General features: G+C 43.8%; 1 long non-coding RNA gene across 1 annotated transcript in view; it reads right to left on the reverse strand.

The window, feature by feature from the left end:
- Positions 1 to 14,089, reverse strand: part of LOC125632243 (uncharacterized) — a 33,875-nt gene extending 19,786 nt beyond the window's left edge. Inside the window, exon 1 of the long non-coding RNA XR_007355247.2 lies at positions 14,013 to 14,089. This is a non-coding gene — a long non-coding RNA (uncharacterized LOC125632243). The remainder of the gene's footprint in view (positions 1 to 14,012) is intronic.
- Between the last annotated feature and the right edge of the window lie 3,556 nt (positions 14,090 to 17,645).

Below are 17,645 nucleotides of genomic sequence, written 5' to 3' on the forward strand. Positions count from 1 at the left end.
AATGACAAGCCCTGGAATTTAAGATGCAACAAGTAGTCCAGGATGCCCTGCAGAAAGGCCTCCTCTGGACGAATGTGCTGGTCTGAGGCCCAACCTGCAAAGCGCTTCCACTTTGCCACATAGGTAGCCCTGGTGGAAGGCTTCCTGCTGCCCAGCAGGACCTGTTGGACCACAGCGGAGCACTCCCACTCATTCATACATAGCCACACAGCAGCCATGCCGTCAGGGGCAGCAGATTGCCATGGTTCTGGGACAGCAGACCTGGCCGGAGAGGTAACTGCAGCGGGTCAGTCACCCAAAGACTCAGCAGCATGCCGAACCAGTACTGGTGAGGCCACACCGGGGCAATGAAAATGAACCATGCTCTGTCTTGCTTCACTTTTAGTAGGACCCAGTGGATAAGTAGCACTGGCATAAAGGCATACATCAGCGTTCCTGACCACAGAATCAGGAAGGCATCCGACAGGGATCCTTTGTCTCTGCCATGCAGAGAACAGAAGATGTGGCACTTCCCAGGTGGACCTGTTTTTGTCCAGATGGAATAGGGAGTCCCCCACTTTTGGAAGATCAGGCAGACCACCTCTGGATGGAGGGACCATTGGTGGCAAGAGAAGAAGGTGCTGCTGAGGTGATCTGCCAGGATATTCTTTGTTCCAGGTAGGTAGGCAGCCACCAGCTGGATTGCATGCTGCAAGCAAAAGTTCCAGAGCCTGAGTGCTTCCCAAACATAGGGCCGAAGACTTGGCACCACCCTGCCTGTTGATGTAATACATCATGGCTGTATTGTCCATGAGAACCTGCACCAGTTTTTCTGTCAGGTGGGGCAAGGACGCTTGACTGGCTAGGCACACTGCCTTGAGCTCACTGACGCTGATATGAAGGGCTAGATTGTGCTGCAGCCAGTGGCCCTGAGTGTTGAGCTCACCCAGGCGGGCCCCACAGCCCAGTTCTGACACGTCTGAGACCAGGGTGAGCAACGGTGATGGGGACACAAAGGGAACTCCCTGCAGCACTGACTTGGGGTCTAGGCACCAGTCCATGGATGAGAGGACGTAGTCTGGTACCGTGACCACATGGTCCAGGGGTGCCTGCTGGGAATGCAGACCATTGCCAGCCACATCTGCAGGGGTAGCAGTTGAAGCCGAGCGTGATTGACCATGTACGTGCATGCTGCCATGTGGCCCCATCAGCCACAGGCACGTGTGTGCCGTGGTGATCGGATGCCTCTTTTTTATGTGGGCAATGAGATTCGACATGGCCTGAAAGCGTGCTTCTGGAAGGAAGGCCCTGGCTTGCGTGGAGTCAAGAACCGCTCCAATAAACTATGCGCTGGAATGGCATTAACGTGGACTTTTCTATATTTATTAACAGGCCCAGATCGCTGCAGGTGGAGCACACCAGATCAAGGATTCTGTGCACCTGTTCCGGAGACTTGCCCTTGATGAGCCAGTCATCGAGATATGGAAAGATCTGCATCCCCCAATGCCTGAGGTAAGTGCTACCGGCACCACGCATTTCATGAATACCCTGGGGGCCAGGGACAGGCCAAAGGATAGCACCATGAATTGGAAGTGGCACCCGGCCACTATGAAATGCAGAAAACGTCTGCGCCCTGGGAAAATGGAGTCATGGAAGTAAACATCCTTTAAATCAAGAGCGGCATACCAGTCCCCCGGATCCAGGGAAGGGATAATGGAGGCCAGGGAGACAATGCGGAACTTCAACTTCTTGAGAGACTTGTTGAGGCCATGGAGGTCCAGGATGGATCTGAGGCCCCGCTTGGCCTTCAGGATTAGGAAGTATCAGGAATAGAATCCTCTTCCTTCCATTTGCTGAGGAACTGCCTCCACAGCCCCCAACTGGAGGAGCTTGTTGACCTCCTGAACCAGGAGTTACTCATGAGAGGAGTCCCTGAAGAGGGAGAGGGAAGTGGTAGGGCGGGAAGGAGCAGTATCCACAAACTGCAGGGTATAGCCTCAAGCTACTATGTCCAGGACCCAGCAGTCCAGCATAACCCATGACCAGGCCGAGCAGTAGGAAGAAAGGCGGTTGAGGAAAGGATGTGCAGGATTCAGCAGGATGACTGGGGCATCGCTCTTGAACGCACCCTCAAAATGATCACTTTTGGGCCTCCAGGTACTTAATGGGTCCGAGCTGTGCTGGCGAGCGGGAGGAAGAAGGGCAGTGATGGCTAAACCCAGTGTCCCTTCTCCTCACAGATCCCTGCTGGGGTTGCCAAGGCCTTGATGGCAGTGGAGGCCGGAATGGCTTTCTGGCCGCCTGGGGGGGAATGCATGCCCAATGAGTGAAGGGTAGCCTTAGTGTCCTTCAACCCATGTAGCCTGGTGTCAGTCTGATCGGAGAAGAACCCAACTCCATCAAAGGCTAGGACCTGAATTGAGGCCTGCATCACCTGGGAGAGGCCCGCTGTCTGGAGCCAGGAGTTGTGTTGCATGACCACAGCCGATGCGACCACCCTCGCTGCCAAGTCCCATGCCATTTGCAGGGAGCATCTGGCTGCCACAGTACCTTCCTCCCCCAGGGTGCCAAACTGTTGAGCCTGACCCTGAGGAAGGGAATCCTGGAACTTTTTAAGACCGTCCCTAAGATTAAAATTATATCGGCCCAGCAAGATGGTCCGCCACCTGGAATTATAGTTTGGCTGTTGAATAAATTTTTCTGCCACATAAATTGAGTGTTTTTGGCTTCTTTATTTTTGGGAGCGAAGGCGGTGGGGACCTGCTTATCCTTTCAATTGGCCACAGACACAACCAGTGAGCTGGGGGTGGGTGGGTACTGAAAACCTTTGGCTGGCACAAAGTATTTTTTTCTTGGCCTGTTTTGAGGTGGATGGGATGGAGGATGGGGTCTGCCATAGTGACCTGGCAATCTTGAGGACCCCATTGTGTATGGGCAGGGCGACATGGACGGCTGTGGAGTCCAAGAGGACATTGAAGAGGGTGTCTTCCTGCTCTGCCATCTCCTGCACCTCGAGCCCCAAGTTCTCAGCCACCCGGAGAAGGGCTTGATGCTCCCTAAAGTCCTCCGGGGGGACTAGTCCTGAAAGGTCCTGCAACCCCCTCATCCGGGAAAGATGAGGAAGACTTGGCCACTGGTGGAGGCACTGAGGGTTTGGCCACCGCTGGAGAGAGAGGTTTAGGGGTGGGTGGGTACAGGATCTCTACCCCGATCTTGGAATGGGCTTCTGGTACCGGGCCCAGTGCTGGTGGGGCTGCTGACCGTTGCTCCGACGCAGCCACCAAGGAGCAATGTGAAGGGGGCATCGTCATCACCAGAACGCCGCATGCTCCCCAATACGGCCATTGCTTTGGCCACTGGCCGTTCTGCCACTGTGGTGCCATGGATAACTGAGCAAGCTTCAGTGCCAAATCCCGTCGCTGAGACTGGGCCTCTGTGCCAGAGGAACCACTTTCTGGCAACCAGGGAGAAGCCATCAATGCTTGAGTCTGTTTACTGGTCTTGGCTACCGGTGATTGCTGGCCAGGCATAACTGATCAGTGACTTTACCGGGGAGAGTGGTCCCGGTGCTGGGGAGACCAGCGTCCGGGGTGGGGGGGGGGGGGGAGTGCCAGGGGGACTGGTGCCATGGAGAACAGTGGTAAGATGCGGCACTTTCCCATGGTGCCAGAGATCGGGACTGACGTCTGGAGGTAGAACAGCGAGAGGGTGAACGACACCGTTCATAGTATGGGAAGCGTTGACCCCGTGCCAGAAAGTAGCGCCGAGGAGATCAGGAGGAGTGCCCGGGTGACTGACAACATAATTGGGACCTGCCTTGGGATTCTATGCACAGTGGAGATCGGCATTTCTTGTCTGGCGACCAGCAGTGCTCTCTTGCCCCGAGGGGCCTTAACGGTGGGCTTGCCCTCTCTGGGAGCCTTAGCCTACTCCTGCGACACCAAAGACATCATAGGAGCAGGTGAAGAACTGTACTCACCCTGCACCTGGGCTTGGGATGACAACGGTGCAGGAAGGGTTGCAGGTCCCATACTGCTCCCAGGAGTTGGTGGAACTTTAAGGGGGTAAGAACCCCTCAAACATGGAGGCAAGTTCATGCAGCTCCGGAGAAGGCTGGCAGACAGGCCTGGGTCCTTGCTGGATGACCCCTGGGCCTTCTTGCTCAGTGCCGGAGAGTGCTTTTTAGCCGCCTTCTTCGGTACCGGTGACGGCTACCAGCGCTGGGAAGAGCCAGGTGCCAGTGGCGTGCTGTGAGAGGCCAAGGCGCTCAGTGCAGCCTGTATGGAAGGCTCGGAAGCTAGGCAGAGGGTGGACTCCATCAGGAGAGCTCTGAGGTGAATATCCCTCTCCTTTTGGGTGCAGGGCCAAAAGTTCTTGCAGATCCAGCAAAGCTCCTTGACGTACGAGTCCCCCAAGCACTTAAGGCAGCTGTTATGGGGGTCACTCACAGGCACTGGACTGCTGCAGTCCAAGCAGGGCTTAAATCTGGGAGCCCAGGGCATGCCCAACCTGGGGCAAAGTCTCTGCTGGGACCTTAATTATTAACTAACGAACTCTTAACAACTACTTAACACTATCAGTGATGCACAAAAGGCCTGAAGGCCCGAAGTCCAAGGAAGAAAAAAACATTAGCTCTTGCCAAGCAAGAGAGGCGCTCCGACTGACCACCTTGGGCGGTAAGAAGGAACGGAGAGGACCTGTGCCGGTGGCGCCTGAAATACCGCGGCATGAGTGCAGCATTCTAGGGGGCGCCACAGCTGGCCCTACGGGTACCGCTAAGGCAAAAATCTCCAATGGCCATGTACGTGGGCGTGCGCACACCTAGAATGGAATTGACATAAGCAAGCACTCGAAGAAGAATTTCTATTCACCCTCTCAGATGACAAAAAGAAAAGGACATGCAATTAAATTTATTCATAGATTTTAAGATGGCCAGAAGGGGCCATTATGATCATCTGTCCTGACCTCTTGTATGTCATGGGACATAGAATTTTACCCAGTGATTCCTGCAGCTAGCTCTGCAAACTGTGATTGATGTAGAACATATCTTTTAGGAACACATCCAATCTAGATTTTAAGGAGCCAAGTGATGAAGAATCCACCACACCCCTTGCTGATCTGTTCCAAAAGTTAATTACCCTCACCGTTAAAAAATTTCCATCTTGAACTTTGCTGACTTCAAAATTCCAGCCACTGGATCTTGTTGTGCATTTTTTCTGTTAAAGAGCCCTCTGATATCAAGTATCTTCTCCCTATGTGGGTAATTAAGGGGCCATACAGTGAAACTGAAACTCATTGCCGCAGGATATCACTGAGGACAAGAGCTTAGCAGGAGTCAAAAAAGATTAGATATGTATACAGATAACAAAAATATCCAGAGTTATTACAGTCAATATTAAATTCAGGGAAGGCTATAAATCCTCATGCTGCAGGACATGAGCCAATCTCTCAATCCTGCAGGTCAGGATGAAACTTTCTGTCCAGGCAGGTTCTTTCATAACTGCCTGCTACAGAGTGTTTTTTTTGCAATTTCTTCTGAAGCATCTAGTGCTGGCCACTCTCTAATGCAGAATACTGGGCATGGGTCTGATCTAGTGTGTTAATTCCTCTTTCCTTCTTGTCTTCAATTGAACTGTAAATGGTTTGTAGACAACCACAGATATAATCCATTCATATTTAATGTTTTAAATATCTTGGGATGTGGAAAACAAACAGTCTCAAAAACTAAACATTTAGCCCACAGTGTAATGCCATTATGCAAAAGCCAATATTTCTGTATGTAGCTGCTGTAATTGTGTGCACAATTACTGCAAATGTACATGCAAAAGGAAGTCAGCTCTTCTATTACTCATTTTTGTGTGCAATTGTCCCCACAAATGTAGACATGCAATTACACTCAAGTAGACCTCTACCCAATGAAAATTTGAGCTTAAGTAACTTGCCCAAAGTCACATATGACCCAATGCTGGAGTTGGGAAAAGAAACTAGAAGTGCTTTAAAAACTAATCAACACCCCCTTCTTTAAAAAAAATAAGTGTCAGTGGTCCAGTAAACTTATTCTCTTAGCACCGGAAAATAGCAGGACTGGATCTAATCTGATTTCTACAATGTTCCCTTACCTATTTTTGCTTTACAATGTCTTCATCACCCAAGCTTTCAATGACCAGCCTAGACAAGACACGTGACCTACACAGCAAAGCCTTGAATTTAACCGAAATGTACCTAACAAAGGATATTGGATGAAATGATGCTAAGAAGTGATTAGGAAAGAACAAATAAACAACAGTACAAAGTGTCATACAACAGTGCAGAGAATCAATGCAAGCATGTGCCACTGTGCCAGGCACCACTGCCAGATACCTAAGAGGGAAGTGGTTGAGTGGATTCTATATGGAGAACAGAATCCAAGAGTAAGCAAAAGTGGGCTTGACCCAAAAATTTAATTTCCCTCCACAAAATAAATCTAGATGAGTGTCAGGCAAGACAGGTAAAGGTGGAATCAGGCTGAAGACCCCCTCACTTTGCAGCGGGCTGAGCATAGCTACAGATGACATATGCTATGCAGATAGATCAGACTTACCCTCTGTGCCCTGATACAAAATTAGCACCTTTCTCAGTTAAAGTTCCTAGTTACAGGGGGGTTTGCATTAAATATGGGCCCAGTTCTGAGAGTCCTTACTTATAGCTCTGACTTTCATGAGTAATGACTTCAGTAAGACTACTCACATGAATAAGGACTATTCAGTTATGGCTTACAGTACTGGGCCTTAAAGCTGTTTTGTATTTTATAGATTGACTAGGCTTTTAATACTTCTTCCATGGATGAGGTAATAATTGTCTATAAATATGTTTAAATGCCTTCAGGGAAGGAGAGTACGGAAGATGTCCTGCTACAGCAGGGCAATAGACATGGCAACGCAAAGCCACCATCAACACTTCCAGCATCAAGGGGGTCACAGTCCAAGCACACCTTAATATTGTCTCCACACTGCAGTTTTCTGTCCTTTGTGCAGTGACAGTGAAAGGATTTGGATGGATGCTCCAGCTACATACTTGCCTTTGGTTGGGACATTGAGGGGAATCCCAAATGAAGGGAGAAATCCTGCAGCCTTACTCAGATAAAACAAGTATGAACTAGGGACCCTTTGTTCAGGGCTAAGACAGGCTTTGTGCATTCTGAATGCAGTCTCAATATAGCAAAATATTCCTCTCCCACCTGTCAAGTATTTCAGCTTCAAAACGCTGGAGGTGGGAACCTTCAGCTAAGAAAATCCCAAGGAGGTTTCCCTCTGCTCCCAATATATTTCACCTTGCAACTGCTTGACAGCTAGCATGGCATGTGGAAAAGAGGAGGGAAGAGCAGGAAAGCCAAGAAGAAACGAGGCAACGAAAGCCTGGAAACAGAGCTGGACCTGAGATACAAAGTGTGGAACTGAACTTAAAAAAAAAATAAAATAAAATCAGCACGTCCACAGGCAGGGTTTTGTTTGGGCCCATTATAGGGAGAAAGACCAGCCACCAAGCTAAGCTCTTGAGCCAGTCTCCCTCAGAGTTGGATATTGTCAAATCTGGGCTCTTGGTTCAGGTCTATTTCTAATTGTAACTATCAGTCTGGAGAGAAGAGGGCAGATTATACTTTTTCAGAATTTTCTTTGGATCATGTGCGTAAGGGCTTGATTTAGTGAGTTATTGAGCATCATCAACTCCCAGCAAATGCAGTGCTTGTCATTAAAATCATTATTTCAATAGGAGTTCAGGGATCTCAATGCCTCACAGGATCAGGCCCTAAATAAAGGCGTTCAATGGACAACCCCAGCCACTGTTCCCTGAACCCTCCTCTTCCTTCTCTCACATGTTATTGAACATGTTCTTGTGGTGTAGATCCATGAGATGCTGGGAAACTCTTGGCTAAAATGTGGGAGCCTCCCATATTTACGAGGTTGTCTTTGAATCTATTCTTTCAATTTATTAGCATTATTTTTATAATAAAGTATGTCATTCTGAAAACTCAGTAAAGAAGCTAGACAGGAGGACTATTTCTGAGGCTCACAGAGCTCAAGTCCTATCTGGAGTGCTGTTCTGCAAGAAAGCCAGGAATCCATCAGGCCCATAAGTAAAGGATAAAACCAAAGGCCTTCAGCACAAGCCCACTTAACCACAATGACTGCTTCTTATTATGCCAATAATCATCATCTTGCTGTTCTTCTCTGCTGCCTCCATTTGATGCATCTCTTCATATACTTAGATTGTAAGCTGTTTGGGACAAGGATCATCTATTTGCAATGTTTGCATACAGCACCTAGAACAATGGAGCCCTACTCCCCGATTGGGACCTCTACCAAAAATACAAATAATAAACTACAGTATTGAGCTAAAACAAGGATACATTTCCCAATGTTTCTTTAAACTCAAGGAATTTGAGATACAAGTTTAAGGCCATTAAGCCACTCGTAATGTAAATCCTGTATTGATTTAGGCCCAGAGTTTCACACTTGAGTGCCTAAAGTTGTGCATCTTAATCCATAGGCCCCTAATTTTCTCAGCACCTCCAAAAACCAGGCCACTTATTTAGGTGCTTAAATATGAATTTAAGTGCATAACTTTAGGCTCCTAAATGTGAGGCTGGGTGTTTATTATTATTTTGCCTTTTTTTTGTTGTTGTTTTTTAATTGATCAAAGCACCTCACTATAAAGACTTCAAGGCACCTTTAGCTAAGTGCATTCTCGCATTAGTGATATTTTCAAAAGTGACCAGTGCTGGGGGTGCCTACATTTCTGAGTGCCCATAATGAGACACTTTAAAGGGGACCAATTTTCAGGAAGAGCAAAGCATTCAACTGCTGAAAATCAGGCTCCTTTCAGGAATCAAATTTAGCAGTCAAAAATGGAGGACCCATAATCACTAGTTACTTGTGAAAATCTTGGTGTTTAAACTGAGGCAAGTTAATCTGTGATCAAAGCTTTGCTTCTTGACTTAAGAGAAAATAAACCTCATTTCTGTAGTGTTTGAAATTAACTGTATAAAGGAAAGGAAGGGTAATATACTTAGAGAAGGGTAACAACCTTATGAAGCTGATTTACAGAGTACTCTCTTTTGTCACGTCTGAGGCTGCCAAACATGAAGTAACCATTGTCTGTTTTTTATAGAAGCAGCATCAGTGACTTGGAAAGCACAGAATAAGGAAATGTTTTCTCCATGACATACTGTAGGCTGGCTACACTCAATGTTCTTCCTCAGCAGCTGGGGTTGATAAGCGCTGTCAGCATTCTGTGGCTTTTTCTGGGATATTGTTGTCAAGGATGAATTTGAAGCAATCAGAGACAAACACCAATATGCCAGAATAATTCAATCATGCTGAAGAGAATCCTGCACAACTTGATTGTAAGTTTGAGTCCTTTAGAATAGATGTACTAATTCAATTTGAGCGGCCTACTGGGAATAATCAATTTTACATATAGCTCCTACTGGGTTTTCCAATGCAGGTATGGGTATTACATTTAAAAATAAAAAGAATATTCATATACCAGTTTTTATATTTTATATATATATATATATATATATATATATATATTTCTATGCAACCCAGTAGTGTTACCATAAAACTAGGTTGCAATCCAGAAACAGCATTAGATGCTTCATATACTCATCAAAATGTTCTCTTATAACAGCCTTAACATATTTGAAGACTTATCAAGACCCTACTCAGTCTTCTTTTATAAAGACTAAGCATGCCCAGATTCTTTCTTCATAGGTCAGGTTTTGTAAACCTTTTAATCATTTTTGTTTCTCTAGTCTGGACTCTCTCCAATTTGTCATCTTTCTTAAAGCATGGCTTCCAAAACTGGACACAAGGCTCCAGCTGAGGCCTCACCAGTGCTGAGGGTAGCAGAACAATTACCTCCCATACCTACCTCTGACATACGACATTCCTACTAATGGGTGTCACAATCTTAGTTTTTTCACAACTGCACCATACTGTTGGCTCATATTCAATTTGTAATCCACTAGAACCCTCAGATCCTTTTCAGCAGTACTATTGCCTAGCCAATTATTCCCCATTTTGTAGTTGTGCATTTGATTTTTCCTTCTTAAGTGTAGCTTACACTTTATTGAATTTCATCTTGTTGATTTCAGACCAATTCTCTTATTTGTCAAGGAAGAATTGTTGTTCCCTTTGAAGCTTATGAGTGTTTCCCCAAGTGCTGGACAGGGATGGGGATAGCTTGAGAAGAACATGAAACATTTGACAACCCTCTGCTGGCCCAAGTAGTGAGAACCAATCTCTGCAGAGAGACACATCCCAGAAAGGGCTTGTCTTCACTGTTAAAAAAGAAGTTTTTTACCTCGGGATAAGTGAAGACAGGGTGCTTTCGTTTTACCACGAAGTAAACTCACCATGGTCAGTCCTATTCCCCCACCTGGAACTGATCTTGACAAGTTTACCTCATGAAACTAAAATGCTTTGTCTTCTCTGTGTTTTTACCGCAGGATAGCTCACACATGTTAGCTATGATTAGGTTCAGGGGCATTATCTCATACATAATTGGAGATAGTTTATACATAAAAGCAACAAAACCACAAGAAAATTCATAAAAACCAAATGGTAACTAAAAAGACGTGTGCCTAACCTAACATTGGTCACTTTGCCTTTCTGTTACCGTATGTTTGTACTGTATAGTGTCTGGCACATTTTGGGCACTGCTGCAAAATAAGGGTAAGACCCTTCAAAGGCAATTAGTGATTTACTATTCTTGGTCATTAGATTTTTCTTCTCTAACACAGATGCTTTCATTTAAATAGCTGGCCAACATCACATGAATCTACATATTCAGACATGCAGTTAGCTAAATATAAGCCGAATGACATCACTGAAGTGAACTGGTAAATGATAATGAAGTAATCCAACAAATTAACATCAAATGCACATATTATGCACAACTATAGTGAGCTGCTTTTCAACATCGGTTTGATGGAAGCTTGGAAAATAAATTACTGATGGGTTTATAGACGGCTGAAATTCCTTAATTAGGTCTGCATGTGTTGCATTCCATTCAGAATCTTAAATATAGAATAACCTTACAGTTACAAGAAAAGGAGTACTTGTGGCACCTTAGAAACTAACAAATTTATTTGAGCATAAGCTTTCGTGAGCTACAGCTGAAGTGAGCTTTTCTTTTTGCGGATACAGACCAACATGGCTGCTACTCTGAAACCTTACAGTTACAGTTCCTCAGGGTTCAACTATAGCATCTGGAGAGTCCTTTACAGAATTGAGCCCAGAAATGCCAGGAAATTTGCACACACAGATAATCAGAAAGTATTTCTCAAATGTATTTCAAGATCTTGCAACACAAAGCTTCACCTGAGCTGGAAACAGAACTATCCACCTGCATTACATTACTGGTGAGAGGAATGCTGCTGCCACATTTATTTCTATGGAACTGATGCAGCCTCTTCAGAAAGAAAGAAAGAAAGAAAGACCATCCTGATCCTTCCCTGCTCCACCACAAAGATCTCTCTCCTGGAGTTAAAAGAAAAACACTAAAAATGTCCTTCCACCTAAGCAACGCACATTGTTGTAAAAATTGTGTCAAGCAAATAAAAATCCTGAGCCCAACAGACTTACTCATTACACACAAACAACACTCTAATTAGATTTTTAAAAGCTGAAGGAAGATTAGATCTGCTTTCACGAAAGCTCATGCTCAAATAAATTGGTTAGTCTCTAAGGTGCCACAAGTACTCCTTTTCTTTAGGCAAGATTTTGTTAGCTTTGAGCAGCCGAACAATTCCCACGTTCTCTGCCAGAAAGCCCTAGGATTGGCTACTCGCTGTTACTATATCGCTACTTATGTTATAATCAGAGATCTTTAAAAAATTTAGTAAACTGCTTTTTAATGCTAGTTTCCTCACAGTTCCTTGACACAGTGGCATATTCAGTGTACTGTGTAAGATCTCTGAGCACAGCTAGAAAAATCCAAGACACATTTTTATCTAAGCTAGGACAATCCTTATATGTAATAAGATATTACCAGTTTGGTTTTAAGAAGGTCTGTAAATTAAAATGCTCAGGGAAAATGTCATGATCCTGCAGGAAATACTGATTTGTTGAAAATTATGAAGTGACTGTATTACAGTTTGTAACTGGATAAATATAGGAGGATGGGTTTCTGATTTAGTGGTCAGGATTTAATATCCTAAACTTATGTTCTAATTTAAGTTGGTAACATTAAAACAGCCATACTGGGTCAGACCAAAGGTCCATCTAGCCCAGTACACTCTCTTCTGAGAGTGGCCAATGCCAGGTATATTGGGATTGGAAAAGGTTCAGAAAAGGGCAACAAAAATGATTATGGAACGGCTTCCGTATGAGGAGAGATTAATAAGGCTGGGACTTTTCAGCTTGGAAAAGAGATGAATAAGGGGGGATATGATCGAGGTCTATAAAATCATGACTGGTGTGGAGAAAGTAAATAAGGAAGTATTATTTACTCCTTCTCATAACACAAGAACTAGGAGTCACCAAATGAAATTAATAGGTAGCAGGTTTAAAACAAATAAAAGGAAGTATTTTTTCACACAATGCACAGTCAACCTGTGGAACTCTTTGCCAGAGGATGTTGTGAAGGCCAAGGCTGTAACAGGATTCAAAAAAGAACTATATAAATTCATGGAGGATAGGTCCATCAATGGCTATTAGCCAGGATGAGCATGGATGTTATCCCTAGCCTCTGTTTGCCAGAAGCTGGGAATGGGCAACAGGGAATGGATCACTTGATGCTTACCTGTTCTGTTAATTCCCTCTGGGGCACCTGGCATTGGCCACTGTCAGAAGAGAGTATACTGGGCTAGATGGACCTTTGGTCTGACCTAGTATGGCCATTCTTATGTTATTAAGGAATTACTGGGGCAAGGGGAAGCACAGAAACCTGATGTTTAGAGCAACTGCATTGTTACAATAAGAAGAATGGTCCAGAAGTTAGGGTGCTGGCCTGGGACTAGAATTCAATTCCATGCTCCATCACTGATTTCCTGTGTGTCTGGACAAGTCACTTTAAGGCTCAGGTCCTCAAAAGGTCCTTGGGCCCCTAACTTCTACTGAAACCAGTGGAAGTTAGGCGCTGAAATACCTTTGACAACCTGGGCCTTAGCCTCTCTGTGCCTCACTCTGCTATTTGCACATTGGGGATAACAAGACTGCTGTACACCACAGGGGTGTTGTGAGAATAAATTAATCAAAGATTGTGATGTGTTCAGATACTATAGTGATCAAGGCCATAAACAGATAATACATGACAACGCTTGTAAATTTATGCAGGGGTATAGGAGGTTAAAGAGTGCTAATAAAAATCAGTATTTTAAAAGGGGAGAATAGGTTAGAAATTTGGGGGATGTGGAGAGGTGAAGTAGATCGCATTAATGAAACTTAGGTTTGAATGTTAAAATACCTGACCCAGCTCCACATCACTCTAATGCTTTTCCATGAACTCATGCTGCAGTTGATTGCCTATATGACCTCAGTGGCTGATACTGTCCCAGGCCTCATAATATTGTTGACTGCTGTGGAGATAACAAGTAGAAACTTAATTACTTTTCAGCCATTCAGGACGGTTTTCCATGTATTTAATTTAAATAATAGGCAATGCATTTCTATGGAAAAAACAGGCCAATCAACCAAGTAAAGCAACCTGAGTAAGGAAGAGAACTAGCTGTTCCAACTTAATCCTAATGGTGTGGGTTCATATACTTGGCAAACAGTGTCCTCTGGGAGAAGTGATACACAGGATATAATTGCATACTATAGACTGTTTCCTGTACTTGCAGCAGAGGATTTACTTAAGGGACAATCCAATGTCAAGCCTGGGAATTTTTTATGGATTCTAACTTTTGTTTGTTATTGCAAATGCACCTATTATCAGGAAAAGGCTGATGGTAAAGGGAGTTTTATGTTTCATTGTGGAGGAGTGCCCTCCAACAGAATTTGCTTCATTATGTAAGAATCAAAGTCCATTACAGCGAAAAGTTGTCTCACCTCTGATGATGGTTCTTGAAGAAACTTTGAAGAGTTTAGCCTGTGGAGTATTCTATGATCTTCTACAATTGCAGTTGCTAAAAGGAATGTTACACAAAACATCCAGCTTAGACAGTATGGACAATTTTTTGTGTGTGCTTTGAATAGGTGTTAAATCTCAGCATAAAGGTCAGAGATTATTCATGCACAATGGTAAGACCCACTGCAAACTTAAAAAGCAGGGAAAATTCATTCTGAAATGTAGCACTCTCTCCTCTGGGGAGGTTGTAATATTTTATAAAGCAAAGTTCAAAAGGGCAATTACTGTATGGTGAAACCTCATACCACAAATGTACATGACACTTGAGAAACAGAAGACATAATTTCCACCCTAAAGAGCTCACATTGTATATTAAGGCTTAACCATGAAAAGCAAAGAGCTGTTATGAGGAAAGAAACTATGAGGATTACATGGATATTGTTGCTTTTGTTAGTAAGGTCTTGCAGAGTTTCTTCTTCTTCTTTTTTTTTTTAAAGGTTACTATTTCTTTGATGGGAGGACTAGAGGTTGTAGGGTTGTGTGTCAATTTGTGGTGACCTGGCTAGGCTAGGCTGTGAAAAGGGGCAAACCAAGACAAAGGGATCATTTTAAATTTTTAGAACTTTTATAAAGAAAAACCCCAAAATTGTACCAGAAGCATCAATAATATAGAACGTTACCAAAAGTCTTACTATTTATAGTAATAAACTATAGGTTACCAACTCATTAACCTTTATGAGCTTTTACCTGGTGGGCAGTTAATACCAAATGCATTGTTACTAACAAGAACAAAAGAGATTACAATACACTATGTCACTTCAAAGAACCAACTTTTCCTCTCCTTGACTAAGTCCAACTCCACTCTTGCTGTCCTGTTCTTTGCTTCTCTTCAGATTGCTCCTTAGATTCAGTGTTCATGTGGCTGTACCTCTTTGTCACCGAGTTTATCCACAAGCGGAGTTTCTTCACCTCTTGGGTTCTCACTTGTCCATTAGTCACCTTTGAACTGTATTCCATCAGAGGTTCAGTAATTCTCTCTGTTCATGTACTTTAGGGGTGGGGCGGAGGGAAGGCTCTCATTATTGCTTCCAGGATGTTTGCATCTAACCCAACTTTTTGATCAATTACCTTTTTCACCAATTCTGTTTCCCTTCAGTTTTTTCCTTTTGAGGCTCACTCTCTGGTAAGTCTTAAGAGTTTATTTCCCTCTTCTTCTCTAAGTGTCTGCTCACGTATCCAGGTTTGGGGGGTTTTTTTTGTTGCGCTTCTCCTGACCTGAAATCTTTCCTCTTTTCCTTCTTTCCTCCTCCTCACTTCCCAGTCCCCTACTTTTATTCTCCTGTTCTTCTTTTCTCGTATCCCCGACCGCCTAGCCAGGCTCTGGTTCATCCACTAGCCCAGCAACTCAATTCTTCACCTCCTCCAATGGCTTTTTCCAACTGCCCCTTCGGGCGGATTCCAAGCCCGTGGCCCCAGCTCAAGCTCCCCTCTCATTGGCCATCTCTCTCCCCAGGACAGCATCCCTGCTGCAGCACATGGAAGTGCCAGGAGATGGGTTACTACACTTCTCTTCCTATTAGCCACTGATCCCATGAGTTTCTTCAGGCTTATGTAGCATCTGTTTTTAGCAGCCAGAAATAGGACTGTTACACGAAGAAAATAAAGGTTATCTATGCAGAAACAATTATAATTGTATTATAGAATTCATGCCCATCCACACTTCCTACCGTTGCTACAGTGATCACCGTCTCTCAAACTGGTCAGTCAAAATAGGAAAGCTTCAGTGAAGGCTAACAGGATAGAGCAGTGGTTCTCAAACTTTTGAACTGGTGACCTCTTTCACATAGCAAGGCCCTGAATCCGACCTCCCCCCCTTATAAATTAAAAACACTTTTTAAAATATTTAATACCATTATAAATGCTGGAGGTAAAGTGGGGTTTGGGGAGGAGGCTGACAGCTTGCAACCCCACATGTAATAACCTCACGACCCCCTGAGAGGTCCCAACCCCGAGTTTGAGAACCCCTGGATTAGAGTATTATGAGGAAGAGAAGAGAAGATACGGTTTTACATATAAAGAGATTAAAAAGAGAATAAAAGGAGACATTTGACATTCAAGGCAGCAAGTTTAAAAAAGATTAAAGAGATTTCATCATCAAAATACATACTATAATCAACCTGTGCAATTCAAATAATATTCAGGTAGTTAAGCAAAATACAGCCCTAATCCTGCAAAGATTTACACACATTTAGCTTTAGTTACCATGAGTAGTCCCGTTTGTCAAAGTAAAGTTAGGCACATGTTGAGGTTTGCAAGATTGGGTGCTAAAAATATTTAACGTTTTAAATGAATAGGGAAAACATTTACAACTTCACTAGCTGAATTAACAATTTAGGCCAAGATTTTAGAAAGTGACTAGTGATTTCAGTGTCTTGGATTTTGGATGGCCAGTTTGACACATCTTTAAGGGAGGGTACTTAGCACTTTCTGAAAGTCAGGCCCCTTTACAGAGTCTCAAGTTAGGCACCCCAAAATCATTATTAGCCACTTTCCAAAATCTTGACCTTACAGGACATTACTGTAGGCATAAGTCAATGAGGCTCAGGAAAGTTCCACCCACTCCTACAAAATGGGCCCGATACATTGAGGAAAATTCACCTTCTTTGAAGATACAGGGCACTGTTTTTGGAACATGCTACTAAGCTCGATGGAGCAATAGTCAGCCCTCAAGGACCATATGACAGCTGAGGATCAACATCCAAACGTCCCAATGGAAAGCCAGAGCTGGCTCTGCAGGCTTTATTCCTGCTGAGAGCTCCCCATTGATAGGGGAAATCTCAACCAGCCAGCTACATCCAGACTCGGCTTTTTCTTGTTGCCTGCGAGGTATAGAGGTTGGATCGTACTGGTAAATCTGACTTAACAGCCATTTTGTTAGTATGAGATGTGAAAAACTATGGAAAAACTAGAATACATTAAGTTAAATTGTACACATACCAAGTACTTGCCAAACCAAGCTTTTACAGTAACAGGAAATGGCACTTTACCAAATGCCAAGGTCTCTACCCAAACCACAGATTTCTCAGTAAATATATATGTCTTCTATAAAGCTGATCTACTTATGGAGATTAAAATTTACAACAACAGCTAAATGGGGAGAACTCTGCTCACCTGCTAAGTAGTAATTCTTTCAAGCTTTCCACAATAATTTCTGATACTGACCAGGGTACCCTGTATTATGTATGACACTGATGTGGGATCTATAGTTCTGTATCATGTACTTGGTGAAAGTCTTAAAAGCAATGCTCGACTGCATACTTACACAATCTTTCAGTACTATGAAACAGAAACAATCTAATAAATTCCATGTTTTTCTACCCGTGTTTTGCTAGCATAACAATGCTGAGATCTCAGATCTTCAGTAAAAGGGTACAGAAGGGCTTGCATAGTGTGCTTTAAATTTCTTAGAAACAAGCTGTGTAGATTCCACATAAACCTACTTTTTAATTAGAGTCACTAACCAAAGTTGACTTTTGCAAGACAAATATGTAACTTCCTTAAATAAAATGGATTACTAACCTTTCCTAAACTACTGTTCTTTGAGAGGTGTTGCT

Source organism: Caretta caretta, chromosome 1, assembly GCF_965140235.1.
Source record: "Caretta caretta isolate rCarCar2 chromosome 1, rCarCar1.hap1, whole genome shotgun sequence".
Classification (NCBI taxonomy): Eukaryota; Metazoa; Chordata; order Testudines; family Cheloniidae; genus Caretta; species Caretta caretta.